This window comes from Crotalus tigris, unplaced genomic scaffold, assembly GCF_016545835.1.
Source record: "Crotalus tigris isolate CLP2741 ecotype Arizona unplaced genomic scaffold, ASM1654583v1 scf7180000024115.3125172, whole genome shotgun sequence".
In the NCBI taxonomy this organism is placed as follows: domain Eukaryota; kingdom Metazoa; phylum Chordata; class Lepidosauria; order Squamata; family Viperidae; genus Crotalus; species Crotalus tigris.
The window spans coordinates 744,581-762,589 of NW_024100392.1; the positions used below are offsets into that span (position 1 = coordinate 744,581).

The following is an 18,009-nucleotide window of genomic DNA, read 5'->3' on the forward strand; positions in this document are numbered from 1 at the left end:
CTAGGGACAGGGGTAGTGTCGGGCCAACTAGGAATGTGTGCCAGCTCTCTTGCAGGGTGTGATTTGTTTGGACGCTCCCGGATATCCTCCCTGACTGGAGTACTGAGTGAAGCGGGTGAGTAGTGATTATGCCCCCAGGGTGACTCCCTGGCTGGAGTAGGCACTGGTGCCTGAGTTCTAGTTGGGCTCCATGGATTCCTGTTTGGACCACTCGCGGAATCTCGGAATGAGCTGTCTGTAGCTCCCTCGTTACTGATAGGCGGCAGCCCGCACTCTTCCCTTTGCCCAAAGGGGTCCCCCTCCCCCCTGGAAAAGACCCAGGAGTCTCAGTGGGAAGGTCCCATTTAGTGCGGAGCTGGTCGATGTGTCGTCGCAGGACACGACCGTTGTCCAGGGACACCTCGTAGGACAAAGGACCTGTGACCCTGGATACAGTGGCAGGGACCCATGAATGACCAGGTCCGTAGTTACGAGTCCAAACCGTGGCACCCACAAGCAGTTGTCTAGGTGCCCTGGGGTGTGTGATTGTGGAAGGTAGTCTGTCCGGGTGCAACCGGGCAAGCTTGGTAGTCAGTTTGCGTCCCCAACGAAGTTCAGCTGGGCTCCTCCCGGTAGAAGTGGAAGGTGTAGTGCGATAAGAAAGGAGGAAGTCAGCCAACCTGTGATGCCAGTCTCCATAGGTAATTTTCTTCAAGGCGTCCTTGGTGATGCGAACCATGCGTTCAGCCATACCGTTGGTGGACGGGTGGAAAGGTGCAGAGGTGGCATGACGAATCATGTTGGCCTGTAAGAAAGCTTGAAATTTGGAAGAAGTGAATTGAGGGCCATTGTCAGATACGAGGACATCAGGAAGCCCGTGTGCAGCAAAAATCCCCCTCAGTACTTGAATAGTCTTTGCAGTGGTGGTGGAAGAGACAGGTACAACCTCAAGCCATTTTGAATGGCTATCAACTAGGACCAAGAAGAATTGACCCTGAAAGGGCCCAGCGTAGTCAGTGTACACCCGAGACCATGGAGACTGTGTTTCCTCCCATCTATGTACAGGAGCTTGGGGCATTTCAGGGCGCGAGCGTTGACAAAGGTGGCATGCATGCACCTTAGCTTCAATGTCTCTGTCTAACCCAGGCCACCACAAATGGCTGCGTGCAAGCGCCTTCATACGTACAATGCCAGGATGACCCTCGTGGAGGGAACCTAAGACCTTAGTCCTCATTGAGGCAGGAATGACAACTCTGCTCCCCCAAAGCAGACATCCCTGGAAGGTGGATAACTCATTCCTTTTGGACCAGAAACTCTGAAACTCAGTGCCTGGACAGCTCTCTGGCCATCCAGATAAAACCCAAGAAAGGACACGCGAAAGTGTGAGATCTGTGGCTGATTCAGCAGCCACATCCCTGGCATCTAAAGGGGACTCAGGCAAGGCCTGAATGGAGAGGATATTGATTGTTGGTGCAGGGTCAGCTTCTATTACCGGCAGGGGTAATCTACTGAGGCCGTCAGCATGGCCCATTTCTTTCCCAGGTTTGTGAAATAAGGAAAAATCAACAAAGGCTTATGGTCAGTGAAGACCGTGAAATGCCTGCCATACAGGAAATCATGGAATTTTTTGATTCCAGCAACAACAGCTAAAGCCTCCCTGTCAATTTGAGCATAATTTCGCTCAGCAGAAGACAAGGTTATGGAGTAATATGCAACAGGAACCTGAGTTCCATCTGATCTGAGGTGGCTTAGTACGGCTCCCACCCCATAAGGAGAAGCATCACAAGCGATGCACACAGGAAGGGATTCATTGAAATGTGCAAGCACACTGTTAGAAGTGAGTAAGGCCTTAACCTCATTGAAACTTGCTTCGTGTTTTTGTGACCACTGCCACACTGCCTGTTTGTCCAAGAGCCTATGAAGAGGCTCGGCTACACTAGCCTTGTTTGGAAGGAAGGAGTTGTAGAAGTTCAGAAGGCCCAGAAAGGCCTGTAGTTCGGCCTTGGACTTTGACCTAGGAGCATGCATAATAGCTTTCAATTTGGATTCAGCAGGGTGAATTCCGGTAGCATCAATTTTGAATCCCAGAAAATCTGTAGAAGGCACCCCAATTTTACATTTGTCCTTCTTAAGTTTGAGGCCCGTTTTCCTGAACCTCAGCAGGACAGCCCTTAATCTCTCAGCTAAGTTGTGTGTAGAGTCTCCTGCAATTAAGACATCATCAAAATAGGGGCAAACCCCTGGTATACCCCGTAGTGTGTTTTCCATTACGCTTTGGAAAATTCCAGGAACGACATTTACTCCAAATTGTAACCTCTTTACCTTGAATGCCCCCCTGTGGGTCACAATGGTTTGAGCTACAGCAGCAGCATCATCAACAGGCAGCTGTTGATACGCTTGAGCTAGGTCAAGCTTTGCAAAAACGCGCCCCCCCCTTGAGGGAGGCCAGGATATGACTGACCACAGGAACAGGATAGGCATGTTGCTGCAATGCCTTATTCAGAGTGCATTTGTAATCTGCACAGATGCGAATGTCCCCATTTGCCTTAAGAGGCGTGACAATGGGGGTCTCCCAAGGACTGGAGTCAACAGGTTCTAAAACTCCTTGCTGAATCAATTTGTCCAACTCGGTGTCAATTTTACCCTTCAAAGCAAAAGGGACCCTTCTTGCTTTAATTCTAATAGGGGTGACATTGGGGTCTAACTTCAGTGACACAGGGGGTCCTTTGTACGTGCCCAGCTGGGGGCTGAAAACATCTGCAAATTCTTTGCAGACTTCTTATAGGTCAATTGTTTGCAAGCTATTGAGCCCTGTGACGTGTATTCCCAAGGCCTCAAACCAATCGAGTCCTATGAGACTCGTTCGTTCACCCCCTACTACTATTACATCTAGTGGACCTTCAAAATCCTTATACTGTACGGTAAGGGTGGCCTCCCCCTTAACACACACTCTGGAGTTTTGAAAGTCTGTTAACACAATGTCGGAAGGCCTCAGCTTGGCCTGAAATCCACTGCCAGAACAAATCTTCCTAAACGTGTGCATGGAAATGATTGAAAGTGCAGATCCCGTATCCAGTTCCATAGCCAATGGAACCCCTTGTAGCTTCACTTTAAGTGACAGCTTTTTCTTGATGGGCTTGTGTGTGCCTGTCCTATAAATGCTTCTTCGCGAAGCGCAGAAACCCACCCTGTTTTGGCTGGAGACCCTGGTACCTTTCAGGCGCAATTCTTCCCGAGGTTGTACCTTCTGACGGCCCAGACACACAGCTGCAATGTGTCCCTGTTTTCCACATGCCCTACAGATAGCAGAGCGGAATCTACAGTCGGTCCTCTTGTGGCGACCTCCACAACCGAGGCACTTGGGGAGAGCTGAAGAGCTTTCTTTCTGTTTCCCTTCTTTCGTGGGGTAGAGACGGTCTACTTCATCATCAGGATCCTCCTCTGGGTTCCTTTGGACTCCTTCCTGGTGCACGGACACAGCTTCTGGAGTGCTTCTGATCGGCCTCATGTTCTTGATGGCGCCTCCCACTGCCTCTTCTGCAGTAACCTCTCTCAAGGCATCTTGGAATGACAAGTCTTCTTTAGCAAAAAGTCTCTGCTGTAATTCTCTATGCCTCAGTCCGCATACAAATCTGTCTCTCAGCCGTTCTTCTAGATCCTTGAACTCGCAGTGTTTAGCAGCTTTTCTCAGCGCAGCAATGTATTCTTTGGCTGATTCTCCGAGTCGCTGATCCCTCTGTTCGAAGGTGTGGCGCTAAGCGATGATGGACAACTTGAGCTGGAAGTGTTCCTTTAGTAGTTTTTTGAGATCTGTGTAGTTAACAGATTCTAGAGGTACAGGTGCTGCTATGTTTTCAGCGATTTTGAATGCGTCTTGACCGCAAACGCACAGCAGGGTGGCGGCTTTTAAACTATCTTCTCTTACTTGATTGACTTTAAGATAGTTTTCCACCCTGGCTACGGAGGATTCGCATCTTTCCGGATGCGAGACGTCGAATTCTGAAAGTCTTCCAACTTTTGCTATTTTTGTAGAAAAAGGAAGGGTCTATCAGCCAGCCTACCCCCGATGCTCGCTAGATTGGCGGGTAGCTGCCGAGTCAACGCCGTTCCTACTGCTCAGGACTCTCGGGTAAGCTTACACCTGTCTTCAGTCGATGTAAGGCAATCCCACCTTCATTGCCAGTGTTAAGTCCTTCGCGAAATGGCAATGACATGAGAAGCAGTTGTAGTTCTCAGGAACTCTTTATTTCTGTTCAGCATACTGGTTACAAGACGCCGACAACGCCCAAATCTCCCTGCCTCTTTTATAGGCGATTCCCGGGCCAAATTGCAACATTTGGCGCGCCAGCACCCGCGCATGCGCGCGAGCACTGGCAACATCCAGTCTGGTCCCGGGCAGCTTGCACCTGCCCAGGACCGTTGCAATGCCCCGAGCCTGCTTCCACAGGCTCAGGACATAACAGAGTTAATGGTATCTTTCACAGCTGTTCATCTGTATTATCCTGCCCTTCACATTCACTTGAAGAAATAAACAATGGCATAACAACAAAAACCTATAAACTATGGTCTTAATTCAATCATATATTCAAGATTCTTATTTTGCTGCAGTAGTGGCAGATAAATGCTCTTTATTGGCTCTTCAATTCTAGTCCTTTTTGAAAGGGAAGGGAAGACCTTTTGAGCAATTTATATTTTCTTGAGTTGTTTTGTATACAAAAAAAATCTCTAGGGCGTCTCTCAATTTTTTTTCTTTCTTTAAGGATATTAAAAGAAAATCCTGGAAATGGCATTTTGGAGAAAATGGCTAGAACTAAAACACAACAAACAACAATGGTTATTGAATATGCGTTGGTGATTTTGGGAAAGATGAATGATAATTGGTCATCCTGATCTGGAAAGGACAGTATTTGAAGTATTAACCACAGATGTTGAATCTAGTCCAAAAAGCTGAAGACTACAAGAGGATGAAGAAATTAAAGGAACAGTAATGAATCAATGCAGAGGCATGGTTGGATGCCAAAAGATAACATAAGGAAGAAAATCAAAGGCTTTGTTAACCAGAAAAAAGCAACCTGCTAGTTTGACTGAGAGAACAAGAAAATTGCCAGTATTTTCTGTAAGTCTCTCTGAAATCCAAACTTTTGATCTACAGATCTACAGTATGATAAGCTATTAGCCCGTTAAAGCTTAATCTGGTCTTGAGAGAACGTGGTCCAAATGGAAACAAAGCACCAGGACAATTTAAGTAAGTCTCTATCCATGCATACTGTATAATTAGCACAGAAGTCCGTTGTAATATACAAAGTACTAAGTAAGTATTCTTTATCTGTTTCATGGAAGAATGTTTATGTTTATGTATAACAGGTAGAAGATAAATTTAATAACACCCATGAACAGAAAAAAACCTTCCTATTTTGGAAGCTTTCTGCTATCCCTTCAATACAACAAGGAAGCTGACCTTGTAGTATGTCATCCAATCCATTATCAGTTGTCCTGTTCTAAGTTGTCAGGTCTCCAGATATTTCCAGAAGAGTCACCAAATTTATAATTATTGTTGTTAGACACTCAGTTATCTAGCAATTTGGGACACCTCAGTGATTTTAAGTTGGGTAAATAAGTAGTTTCACTGCTTTCATATACACATGTTTAATTCTTTAAAAACAATATTTAAAAACAATATTTATTTAAACTTGAGGAAGAATGTTAGGCAGATTATTGAATGCTAGGAACTGAACAATTGTCCAATCCCTTACACATTAAACCTTATTTATTCTTATTTAATGCTTTTTCATTTCTGCAGTATAATTTATGCTAAAGGAGAATTACTTTCTTTCTGATATTTTTAAAAAATTAGGAGACAGAAGTTCTTCACAAATATAGTTAGTAGATTGTCAACCTAGTGAACTTTTAATATAATTCGGATCTTCCCTTTGTTCATTGCTGTGCTAGGCTAGCTATATTCACTATTTCCTCAACAGCCTTTTTCAGACGATTCCTAACAGAATTCCTAGCAGCTTTATCAACTTGCTATTTACAATAGGTTGGATAGAATCCATAAACAAGGAAAGCAATACATTTATTTTTTAAAAAATCTATGAAACAAAGAGACACAATTTAATTGCTGTATTGTAGGACTTTTTTACAATCATCCAAGACTCTGGAAACATTCCACAATATGAATGAGCACTGGAAAAGGCTAGAATTTATGGTAGTTTTATTACACACCATACTGAATATTAACAAATACCTGCTTCTAAATCTTTTTTTCCCTATCCGTAAAACAAATGGGTCCAAAATGCTCAAACTTCTTGAAACACTTTTTCATATTCATATTTCCAAAAACTTAAAGTTCAGAGCTAAACTATTATTTGTCATCAAACAATAAATTTGATATGAAAAACTTGGAGCATAAATCTATGTAAGTGGTTGGTTAGTTGAGATAAGTGGAATGTTAATGTTGAGAAAAAAAAATGAAAAGCACATAAACTTATTTGTAAGAAGGATTTAAATCCTTTTTTCCTTAGAGATGCAAACTCTGATCTAGAAAATAATTTGAATACCATCAAAAAATCTCAGCTTGTTGCCCAAACGTGTTAGATTACAGTTCCTAGAATTTCAGTCCATGGACAACACACCTGGAGGCCACCAAGGAAAGGGAAGTTGACATACATACATATTTATGTGTTTAGCCTAATCTACAAAAAAAGTTACATCATAAATTGCATTGGTACTAGGATGACCAGTAAAGAATTACATAAAATGAAGCAAGTGAAAGAAATTCTTTGGTGGTTCTCCTGTTGACTGCAGTCCCCTTTGCTATTCTGTATCAATCACCTGGAGCCCATGGTAGAGGCAAAGTCAAAATTTCAATGAGCTGGCATCTGGATGACATCTGGATCCTAAAAAGTTGTCTTGTATGTACCTGAACCTAAATGTTGGAGATGTGGTAGCTTTGATGCAACTTATTTTCATGTTTGGTGGACCTGTAAAAATATTAAAGCCTTTTGGATTATGATTTGGTGGAACATTCAAAAGGTTTTTAAAAGGAAGATTAAGTTTACTCCCCAATTATTTCTTTTGGGTATTTTTGTGGATTTTGATGCTAAAGAAACTATTTTAATGTTGAATTTAATAACAGCAGCAAGATTATTGGTGGGTCAATATTGGAAGAAAGACTCTCTGCCTTCTTTAGAAGAATAGGTATTTAAGGTTTCTAATTTAGCAGAAATGGCTAAAATTTCTGCTTATTTAAAGGATCATTCACAAGAGAGATATGTTATTGTATGGAGAAGATGGATAGAATATGTTCAGAAGAAATATGGAACTACAAAGTTTCATTTATTTTATGAGTCATGGATTTGTTTATAAAATTATGATGTTAAAGTTTGAAGAGAGTTAAGGGTTAGTATGATTTTGGTTGTTGTATAATTAGTAAACTTAAGTAGATTATGTTTAATATGTTTGTATAACCCTGTACTTGGCTCTGGGAAGTCGGGGGGAGGGGGGAGGGGGGAGGATGGGTTGGAGGTTAAATAGGTCAGATAAGTAGAAATAGTTTTGTTGTATATAATATTGATGTTTCAATTTGGAGAGAGGAATTGCTCGGGCATTTCCCCTGGACTGCATCCGGAGTGAGAAGATAGGAGGAAGGGGAGAAGTAAGTAGGAAGGTTGAGGAGAAGGAGGAGAGGGGGAGAGTGAGGAAGAAGAGGGAAAGAGGGAAGTGAGAGAAGAGGTTAGAGGGTGGATGCGGTTTGGGGGGAAATGGGTGAGCAATACCGAAAGTTGTGTGTATAAATTTATTCTATTCTTTATCTGAATTACTCTTTATGAATGTAATGAAAAATCGAAAATAAAAATTTTTTTACAAAAAAAAAAATTTCAATGAGCTAAATTGCTTTTTTTGTTAAAAAAAAAAAAGGTGCCGGAACTCACATGTCATACAACCCGCTTTGCCTACCCTACAAGGTTCCATCCCAAAAAGGTGCCGGAATTCCATTCTGGGCGTTCTATGACAAAAAAAAAAAAAAGCCCTGGTTTTGGGTCTTAAAGTTATTGGGAACAATATTTTGTCATAGCATGGTAGGAACGCAGTAGCACAAATCCACACGTACTTTTCTGGGTGTCATTAATGGGTATGCAATATATAGAGATTCCAGGACTAACTTTTCTTAGCACCTTTATTTCCAACCAAGACCCCATTACATTCTCTTTACCATGCATCTTAGAACTATTTCTTGAGGATTATTGTTGAGGAACTTATACACTGTTTCTTTTACGATTTTTATATTTAAAGTACAGTGTTAGATACTTTTAAAAAATCTCACTATGAATACAAATAATGTGTGCATAAATATATTAGACCTTTAAAATGGTTCCAATTTTTGGGATGATCAATAAATCATATTTTTCAAGCCATATTTTTCTGCATCTCTTTTGATTACTCTGTAGCATCATGTTTATAGAGGAAAATAAACATGTATTATACAGAACATCAAAGTAGACTATATACCAGGAAAACCAGCCATATTCCTTGGCCAAAGTCCAGAGAAGACGAGCTCTTTCTCACGACAGCACACTAGACAAGGAGGAAAGGGACAGGGAAGAAAGAGAAGACGGGCATGGTGGTGGTGATGGCGGTGAATATGACTAAGATTTTCCGGTGCCCACTTTTGTTCTCATTCCTTATACTTATTTTGTCAGTTTGTTATTAGTATATTTGTATATTCAAATACAGCCTATATTCAAAAAGTCCTATTGAAATCAAATATTAAGACTCATATCTTTCAGTTGTATGCAGTGGTGGGATTCAAATATGTGAACAACTGGTTCTCTGTGTGGATGCCACTTCCAGAAGTCCGTTCTGGGACTGGGCAAAAAAAAGTAGCTACCGGTTCTGCTGAAATGGTGCAAACTGGCTGAATCCCACCATTGGTAGCTTGGGCTTCTGTATTTTTTTAGATATTATCCTCACACTGGTTGCTAAGAACATGTATGTACTTATGTACTGATAATTAAGGCTACTAATTGCTAAAGTTGCTGGAAATTTCTAATAACTAATTAACAAACTAAATGTAAAACTAAACAGCTGAATGACAAGAGAAAGAAAGACATTTATGCACTTACTGATATGACCCAAGTTACTCTGCAATCAGATCTAAATGCCAGAAACCAAACCAGATTTGGAAAAAAAAATCGAAATTAGTAACTTATCATACTCTAATTTATTTGGAAAAGAAATTTACATACATAACATATTTCCTCTTTATTTTATGAGAATGACAACATTTCTCCATCAATTTCAGGAAAATTACTATGAATATAAATCTTATAAAGAAGAGGTTTTAAGCAATTTCATTTGAACCCAAGCTAGATGAAAGATAAAACAAGTAAAGAGAAAATTTGTAAAAGCATCAAATTCAGGTTTTGGGCAGATCCAGAATATCAAACAAAATATACAATTTCTCTGTTCTTTTCTGGAATTTCCTTTGTTCCTAATATGCTGGCTTGTTTATTTCTCATAACACATGTTTTATCTTCAGTAAAAGAAGACAGCCTTAAGTCCAGTAGCAACACCTAAGCAATAAATTATATTTTGGATGTAACCCAAATTCTAATTTTATAAAAAATGTAATCTGATGATGACAGTAGAGATATGTTCAATGACAAAAAACATTTTTAAAATTCCTAAACCCACCCACTCTAATGGTTCTCATAGATTTCCCTTTTGCAAAATATGTTGTATTGGCCTGTGAAAGATGATGTGCTAACAGAAAAAAATAGTTTAAAGATCCCAACAATGATTACAGAGGGAAGTAATTTTGACTCCAACAGGCCTATATTTAAGATTAAATTAATCTTAAAATTCTGAGATTGAAATGAGAAGGAACCTACAAAAATGGGCATTTCTAGACATCTTTGTCTGGTTTAATTTCAATATTCACACATACCCTTAGTTAATCAAAGATTGGATGTAAAACAGGGAGTTCATAAGTCATATTTTGGGAGATACTATCCTAAACAAATCGTTGTTTGTTTGTTTTTTATAATCTGGCACAATAGCAATAGATAAATCATAAATGACAGAACCTCACCAGAAGTTCTTCATCTCAGTAGTAATAGCAGATAATGAGTCTCTGACATTTTGCTTCCTGAGGCCAAAGACAAGTTTGTAACTCCCCTCTATGCCACCAGCCTTGCTATTGAATCTCACATCAAATTATACTCATAGTATAGAATTATAAATTATTAAAGAGCATGGGACAAATTACATATTTAAATTAAAATATATAGCTTAGTCATGCATTTAATAATTTAATAATTTTCCTGTTCTTTTACCAAAGAACACACCATGATAACAACTGGAACAAAAAGTTTTTTTTGAAGGCTTATACATTTTTCCATTTATATAAAAATGAATCATAACTGGTTAGGACAGTGCTAAATGGTGCTCAACAATGTCTTGCACAGATGTCTTGAAAATATCCTTTGTGTTGCATGGAAGTGCTGCAAAGATACAACTCAAAGGAAAGTGTTCAGGTGGGGAAAACCATCAATCGAGCATGAAACAACATTTTAAGAAATGCTGGGAAATGACAGTGCTTACTGCAGGACATGGGAATACTTAGCATAAATTGAAATAACTCAATTGCTGCCGATTTGAATTTAGGTTTTTGTTGCAAAACAACAAAATAAACTTAGCTATCTGAAGCTGTGATAAGACAAGGTCCAGCTGAATTTGTAGAGCAATATAGCCAATTTCTGTCTACTCTGGGAACTGATTTATAAACACATTTACTCATATGTAATTATATCACTTTTTAAATGATTTGGGTAATAATACATTTAACAGTTTTGGTATGACTGAACATCAAGGCAGTGAGCAAGCTAAAGTAGCCTAGATATTTTGCTGCATATAATACGTACAACATTATAATCCAAGTATATTGGTGAGAATTGAAAATATTGTTTGGAGATTATCAGAAAATAATTTTAAGGCAATCTTTCCACTTTGAAATTTGACCTTCAACTTCTAGTGTGTACATTGATGAAGATCTGTGTCTAAGCTCTCAGATTGCACTATGCCATAGTTTTCTTAAGCATGGTTTGAAACCATCACAATAGGCTAAATTTAATCAATATGTTTTACAATCTATAACTGATGGGCTGACATATCAAAGTCAAACAAAACACATAAGGTCTTTGCTTAAGGGACAAATTCAGCTTTCATGAGTTTAAAAATGTTGCGTCTACTTATTGACATTTTAAAAACCTGTGTACAAGGTGAGTAGTGGTTTGTAGACATTTCCATGGATTTTCATTCCTGAATCACACATACTGTACATGCACAACCCAAATAATGTCCCAAATATATAGCACAACACTTCTGCAAGAGACACTTCAGCTATAGCAATATTATTTCAATATTGATTTACATGCACAATTTGCAAAATAGATAGTGCCAGCATGATTGTCTTTGCAAGTTTTAAGAAATTAAAAAGCCAGGCTATACATATACATCCCTATAGAAAAGGAAGCACACACTCCAGACAAGAACAATAAACCCAGCTGTCCTAAAGTACTACAAAATGTTGCAATAGTTGTTATTAAGGAGATCTATCAATTCATAGAGTTGCATTTCTTCACCATACAGAAATCATGAGTCCAGGATACTTTCTATCTATAAATTACTAATAAAGTACTAATCAAAAGGTATTTGAAATAATGAAAAGCTTTTCTTTTTTAATTCAAGTGTTTTGAATGTGTATAAGAAACTCAGCTGCAGTCCATGGAGTGTATCTAAGTTGCAATACACTAATAAAACTACATCATCATGTGACAGTTTTCATTGCTAACATTGCTTATTCAGATATATTGCAAATAGAACAGAACAAGACAAAACTCAAGAAATTAAATCATTCCAGATTTAATTTAATACTTAGAGTCATTCCCCAAAATGTTCTGGTAAAATAATTCAGTATAACAAAATCCACACCAAAAGTCTTGATGTTATTATTGTTGAGCAAGTATACACATGTTGATTTCAAGCAAATTATCCTAAGACGCACTAGCAAATTCCATTTATCTTTGCTGCTCCTATTCCAGAACTAACAGAAGCATAATACAATATTATGGAGGGGCGACGAGCATGAAGAGGACCCCCAAGTGATCGCAGAAGGGTGGCAACCCTCCCATTTGATCCGGGGCAGCTCTTCTAACGACGGTGAAAAGATCGGCCATCAACATGGCTCATCACTAAGCTGCTACCAGCCAAGACCAAAATTACAAACAAGCACTTTGAAAGCAACGCGGAGGAATTGGATGACTCTACCTTTTCTATATCCCAAGTAACTTTCCTGTTAAAAGCTTCTTGAAATTCTTCCCTCTGTGAGGAGAGAGGGAGGGGAATTATTTCCCCCCCCCCACTCTCTAAAATGGAAAAAAAGGGAGGGGGAAGCATTTTACATGCGTGCATACGCACACGGGGCCATGAGCAAGCACCTGCTGCAAATGGGGTGGGGCTAGTGCCTGCATGATACTCAGTATCCCTGCCCCATTCTTACGTGCAGTATCTGCACCTCATGGTGCGACGGCAGCCATTTTTGTGCCTTGCAGCACGGTGGCTCATTTTTGTGCCCCTGGTTTTTGCGTGCCAGAGGTGGCATTCAGAGGTGCCTCCCTGCCCCCCCTGAGAGCACCACAATGCTGATGTGGCCCTGGCATTTTGCAATAAATAAGTGGGTTTGGGGTTGAGATTTGGGCACTCAGTCTTTAAAAGGTTCGCCATCACTGATTTAGACTAATAAGGGAAATGAAAACTAACTATTGGGAAATAGCTTTGAATTATTGTTTAGCCCAGACAATACAGATGATGGACCTGAGCTAACAAAGGATATGCCATTATTAAGTGGTGATGCACTAGGATGAGAAATAGAAAATGTTTATGAAATAAAATAAGAATATATTTAAGTAAGTAATATGTGTATTTTATATATTATAACTTTTATGTAGTGAGACAAAGGAAATTTGGGCTACCCGAAACTCAAATACTATGGATATTAAAGGTTAAATTGGAGTACTGCAATTAAAAACTAAAAATTAGGTAAAACTTAAAAACAGGATATGGATATGTATAAGCAAAAATGTACTGTATTGATAAATGTGATAATGAAGTTTTAACTGAGTTTGATACAAATTTATTAGCTTAAATATGATATAGCAAATGTTAAGGGAAATAGAGAAGGAATATTTGATGATGTAACCTGAGACATGTACTAAACATTTTGTTATTGAACTATTGACCACCCAATCACCATGCTGCTTTCCAAATACTCAAATGTAAAACTGGAAAACCAATAAAATATTATATTAAAAAAATGGTTTAGCACCAGAAATCAAAAACTGTTAGTATATTATTTACATTCTTGATATTGTAGCTCAAAGAAGAAAACTCATTTATTTATTTATTTATTTATTTTAACCATTTTTGTGCCTGCATATTTTCTTCCTTCTTGTTCTATTCTTGAATTTCCCTCCTTGTTTTTCAGTGTTGTTCCAATACATCCTTAGCATTGTTTGATCTTTTCCCATACACTGATATCAAAGGAAGAACGCTAAAAATCATTAATATCACTCACTATTGCTTGTAGGGAAATATAACTGAATAACCTGGAGGAGATTGAAGAATTTTTCATACTATATGCCATCAAGACAGTTAAATTGCTATGGCTCCAAACAGTAACAACCTCACTCATTTTAGATAAACTGACTATGTCTGGCCTAACAATTCTATTTCAGTTTTTCCCACATTAATTTTCAAAGCAATGATTTGGCCCTGGAATTCTGTTTAGCAATTCTATCTAAAATTCCTGTCTAGCAGGAATTTTAGTAGCATCACAAATATGTCCAAATTAATGATCCTCATTAGAAACAAGCAATCATTCACAAAATTTAGGCCAAATGCACAAAAATGAGAAAAAATCATCCAAAGTCTTCAGCTAAAATGTAGTTATATATAAAATATATATCTCTTTGTGAGTGGGTGTGTATGTGTGTTTAATTCTTTAATTTGGTTATAGTCTAACTTGATAATAAATTCTAACATTTAATTGGTTCAGGTCTTTGAAAGGAGTGAAGGATAAGATTATCCTTATTTTGCTGAAAATATAAACCCAATTCTTTGGTAGAAACCACAAAAGAGAAACGATTTAAAATTTCAGGATTCATGTGACTTAAACTGGTCTTGGAAAACAGAATTCAGGGAGGTCGAATCTTCGCTAAGTTAGACCTCACCCAGGCTTACCAGCAGCTACCGGTAGATGATGCTACCTCAGAAGAACAAACAATCGTCACACTCAGAGGTGCATTCCGAATGTGCTGCTTGCAGTTTGGAGTAAGTGTAGCACCAGGTTTGTTCCAAAGTATTATGGAACAAACATTGAAGAACATTCCCAGCGTCTGCCCATATTTTGATGACGTCCTGATTGCAGGGAATCAGCAGCAGTCCTGGCGGAACGTCTCTGTGCAGTACTCCGTTTCCACGAGGCAGGTCTAAAACTCAAGAAGGAAAAGTGCCAGATTGGCGTGGAATCCACAGAATTCTTGGGTTTCTGCATCAATGCTACCAGAATCCACTCATCTGACGCAAAGCTAAAGGCAGTTCAGCAAGCCCCCACACCAAAATCCAAGGGGGAGCTACAAGCATTCCTGGGCTTGCTCAATTGTTACCACTCCTTCTTACTGCATAAGGCTGTCCTGGCAGAACCACTACACCACCTAATGGACAAAAAACACCCTGGGTCTGGTCGCAAACCCAAGACAAAGCATTCAAGGCAGTAAAATCATTGTTATCATCGGACTCCTTCATAGCTCATTTCAACAAAAACCTACACTAGCCTGTGACGCTTTGCCATATGGCATTGGGGCAGTACTAAACCACAGGATGCCAGATGAAAAAGAGGCCCCCATCGCATACTATTCTAGAATGTTATCATTGGCTGAAAGAAACTATGCCCAGATAGACAAGGAAGCCCTCACCATAGTGGCTGGCATTAAGAAGTTCCACGATTTCTTATATGGACGAATCTTCACCATCTTTACAGACCACAAATCTCTGCTTGGTCTCTTCACAGCAGACAAACAGACACCACAGATCCTGTTGCTGCAAATGCTACGATGGTCCATTTTCATGGCTGCATACTTGTACTGGCTAGTCCACAAGCCGGATAAGGAAATGGGCCATGCTGATGATCTCAGCCAACTGCCTCTACTGCAGACTGATCCGGACCCAGCCGCAGCTTTCGTATCCTGGCAATCCAGGACCTGTCTGAAGCACACCTACATGCAGGGGTTGTTGCAGCTGAAACCACCATGGACAGAACGCTTAGCCGCATTCTCCACTGAGTGTTAAGGGGATGGCTAAAGACCCAGCCAGGCCCTGAGTTCTATCATTACACTTCTCGGAAAAATGAACTGTCGGCTCACAAGCGATGTGTGCTGTGGGGCAGCAGGATCATCATTCCACCCAGTCTTCGCTCCAGTGTGCTGGATTCCTTACACGAGAGGCACCCAGGAATTGTTCAAATGAAGGCCCTAGCCAGGAGTTACTTGTGATGGCCAGGCCTGGACAAGAACTTTGAGAATCAAGTAAGGAGTTGCCAGGCTTGCCAAGAAACCCAACCGGAGATGCCAGAAGCAACAGTGCACTGCTGGGAGACCATGCACGCCCCATGATCTCGCGTGTACATTGACTTTGAGGGTCCCTTCCAAGGGCAGGTGTTCCTAATTGTAATAAATAGTTATTTCAAGTGGTTGGAAGTGGTACCGGTCTCATTGATGACAACAAGAGTCATCCAAGAGTTGCGCCAGCTGTTCGCCACACATGGTCTGCCAGATGTAATTGTGTCCGACAACAGGGCACAATTCATGGCAGGAGAGTTTTAATCTTTCCTCAATGCCAACATGATTCGACATGTAACATCTGCTCCATTCTACCCCGCGACCAGTGAAACTAACCTTTAGATGACCCTGACTGTTAACTCCAACTGTTTTGGAGGGAAACTTTGAACATTCATATTTGGGCGGGTTTTTCAAGTATTGTGATCGGTTAAGGCCCTGTGGGCTCAGAGTATAAATTACAGGCAATTGCCTGCAGTTCTCCAGTTCTAGTTTGAGTCAATAAATAACGTTGTAACTGGTCTGCTCCTTGCCTACTGAAGCCCACTACACAATACTGAGCTTGTCTTCTGGGGTGTTGGCTATTCTTGTCAGTTTAGTGTGATCTTGAAATTTGATGAGTTCCCCTTCTATTCCTTCATTTAAGTCATTTATGAAGATATTAAAGAGTACTGGGATGGAGACTTGTGATATCCCACTGCTTACTTCTGTCCATGTGGATGTAGTACCATTGAGGAAGAAAGGAAGGAAGGAAGGAAGGAAGGAAGGAAGGAAGGAAGGAAGGAAGGAAGGAAGGAAGGAAGGAAGAAGATTTTAAAAAAGGGATTGACATAAGAATTTTCATATGCTACAAATTATAAAAAATTAAATAGAAATCCATTTGACCAGTTCAAAATATTACAATCTGGGACTTGCATATCTACTCAATCTATTGTCTAAATGATGCTGCTGATTGATGGACAGCTTGAAGGTCTTGCTCTGTTTTTTTCATGTTGCTTAACTTTAAAGAGAGTGCAAACTGGACCTGCCTACAAATAATAATCTGTCTTTTGTAAACTAAGTAAATAGGCAGGCCAGCAATACATCCTGTACCAGTTCTTTTAGACTGAGAACTAGAAGCATTGACCTCCCTCTTAAAAGAAATCATAAAGAACTCACTTATCCACCTGTTTTAAAGTCCTCATGCATGAAAGCACTTGGATTTTATAGAGGATTTTAAAAGTTGGCAAAACATGAATCATGGTTTTAGACCATCCAAATTGACCGATTCCTTGTATTATATAATGTATATTTTATTAAAGTTTTCTCAACTTGGTGCCTTCCAGATGTGTTGAACTCTGTCTTCCAGAATTCCCCCACACCATAGCTATCCAACACATCTGGAAGACACTCGAAGATACTGGCCTATTGCTACGATACTGAGCACAAAAAGGAACAGGCAACTTGAAATAACACAATGTTTTTAGTCTTTGTACTGACTTACCTACATGCATCTGAACTTTTTCTTGGTCGATCTATATTTAATTGAAGATTTACTTTTTGCCTATGCCTAGCCTTTCCACTTGTTTCCAGGAAAAAGCATAGGCTTAGTCTTAAGACTCCAAGAGAGGATTTAACTGGTTACATTTGTGACTGTGAAGCCTGTAGTTTTTCATACTTCTTAGTCAAGTCTTTTAGATCAATTCCTTTTGTGAGTGAAGTTATCTCTGGTAGTAGAGGCACATATCAGAAAATATTCATTTCCCAGAAAGAAAACTACTGAGCCTGCTCCCTGATATTTTTTTCTAACTCCCCAATATACTTTCTAAGAAAACAATCAGATCTGTGCTGCAGAAATCCAGATGACCACTAGATGGAAACAACAATTTAGAATTTTCTGTACCTCTCTGCTCTCATCTACTGGACATCTGGAATTCTGCAGGCCAGATCAGGTAGCCATATTCCAAATAAACTTTAGCTATCTTCACATCACTTTTAAAAGGTATGTAGATGGGGTATAATTGCGGGAAGCATGAAAGCTTCCCATTTATATACTTTAGTTATACAAATGTTTTTATAGATGGGTGCAGCTAGCAAGCTGGCAGGGGACCATGGACAATTACCATCTACAAAGCAACCATATAAATGCTTGGGCCCATCTGTTTCAACATGTATTTTTCTTGCTTTTTGCAAACACAGAGTTTAACCTAGATATACAAACATTCCGGGAACCAACCTTGAATTGAGGTTTCTGTGAAATTGAATCTGCTCAACACATTTGTCTCCATTATATCCACAGAAAACCAGAAGGTGCTAGTTCACAACATTTTATTTAAAATACACAAACTTCCATAAGCTTCAGCCCACTTCATCAGTT

The 18,009-nt window shown here is 39.6% G+C and overlaps 1 protein-coding gene and 1 pseudogene across 6 annotated transcripts in view; both read right to left on the reverse strand.

Moving 5' to 3' along the window:
* COL8A1 (collagen type VIII alpha 1 chain) overlaps positions 1 to 18,009 on the reverse strand; it is a 114,418-nt gene that overhangs the window by 80,951 nt on the left and 15,458 nt on the right. The window contains exon 1 of one of the 6 annotated variants that reach the window (XM_039322424.1): positions 14,281 to 14,391. The exons of the other annotated variants lie outside the window; for them this stretch is intronic. The gene's annotated coding sequence lies outside the window, so the exon portion shown is untranslated. Of the gene's footprint in view, positions 1 to 14,280; positions 14,392 to 18,009 lie in introns of those variants that run through there. 6 annotated transcript variants of the gene reach the window in all.
* On the reverse strand, positions 353 to 2,692 carry LOC120298560 (annotated as a pseudogene).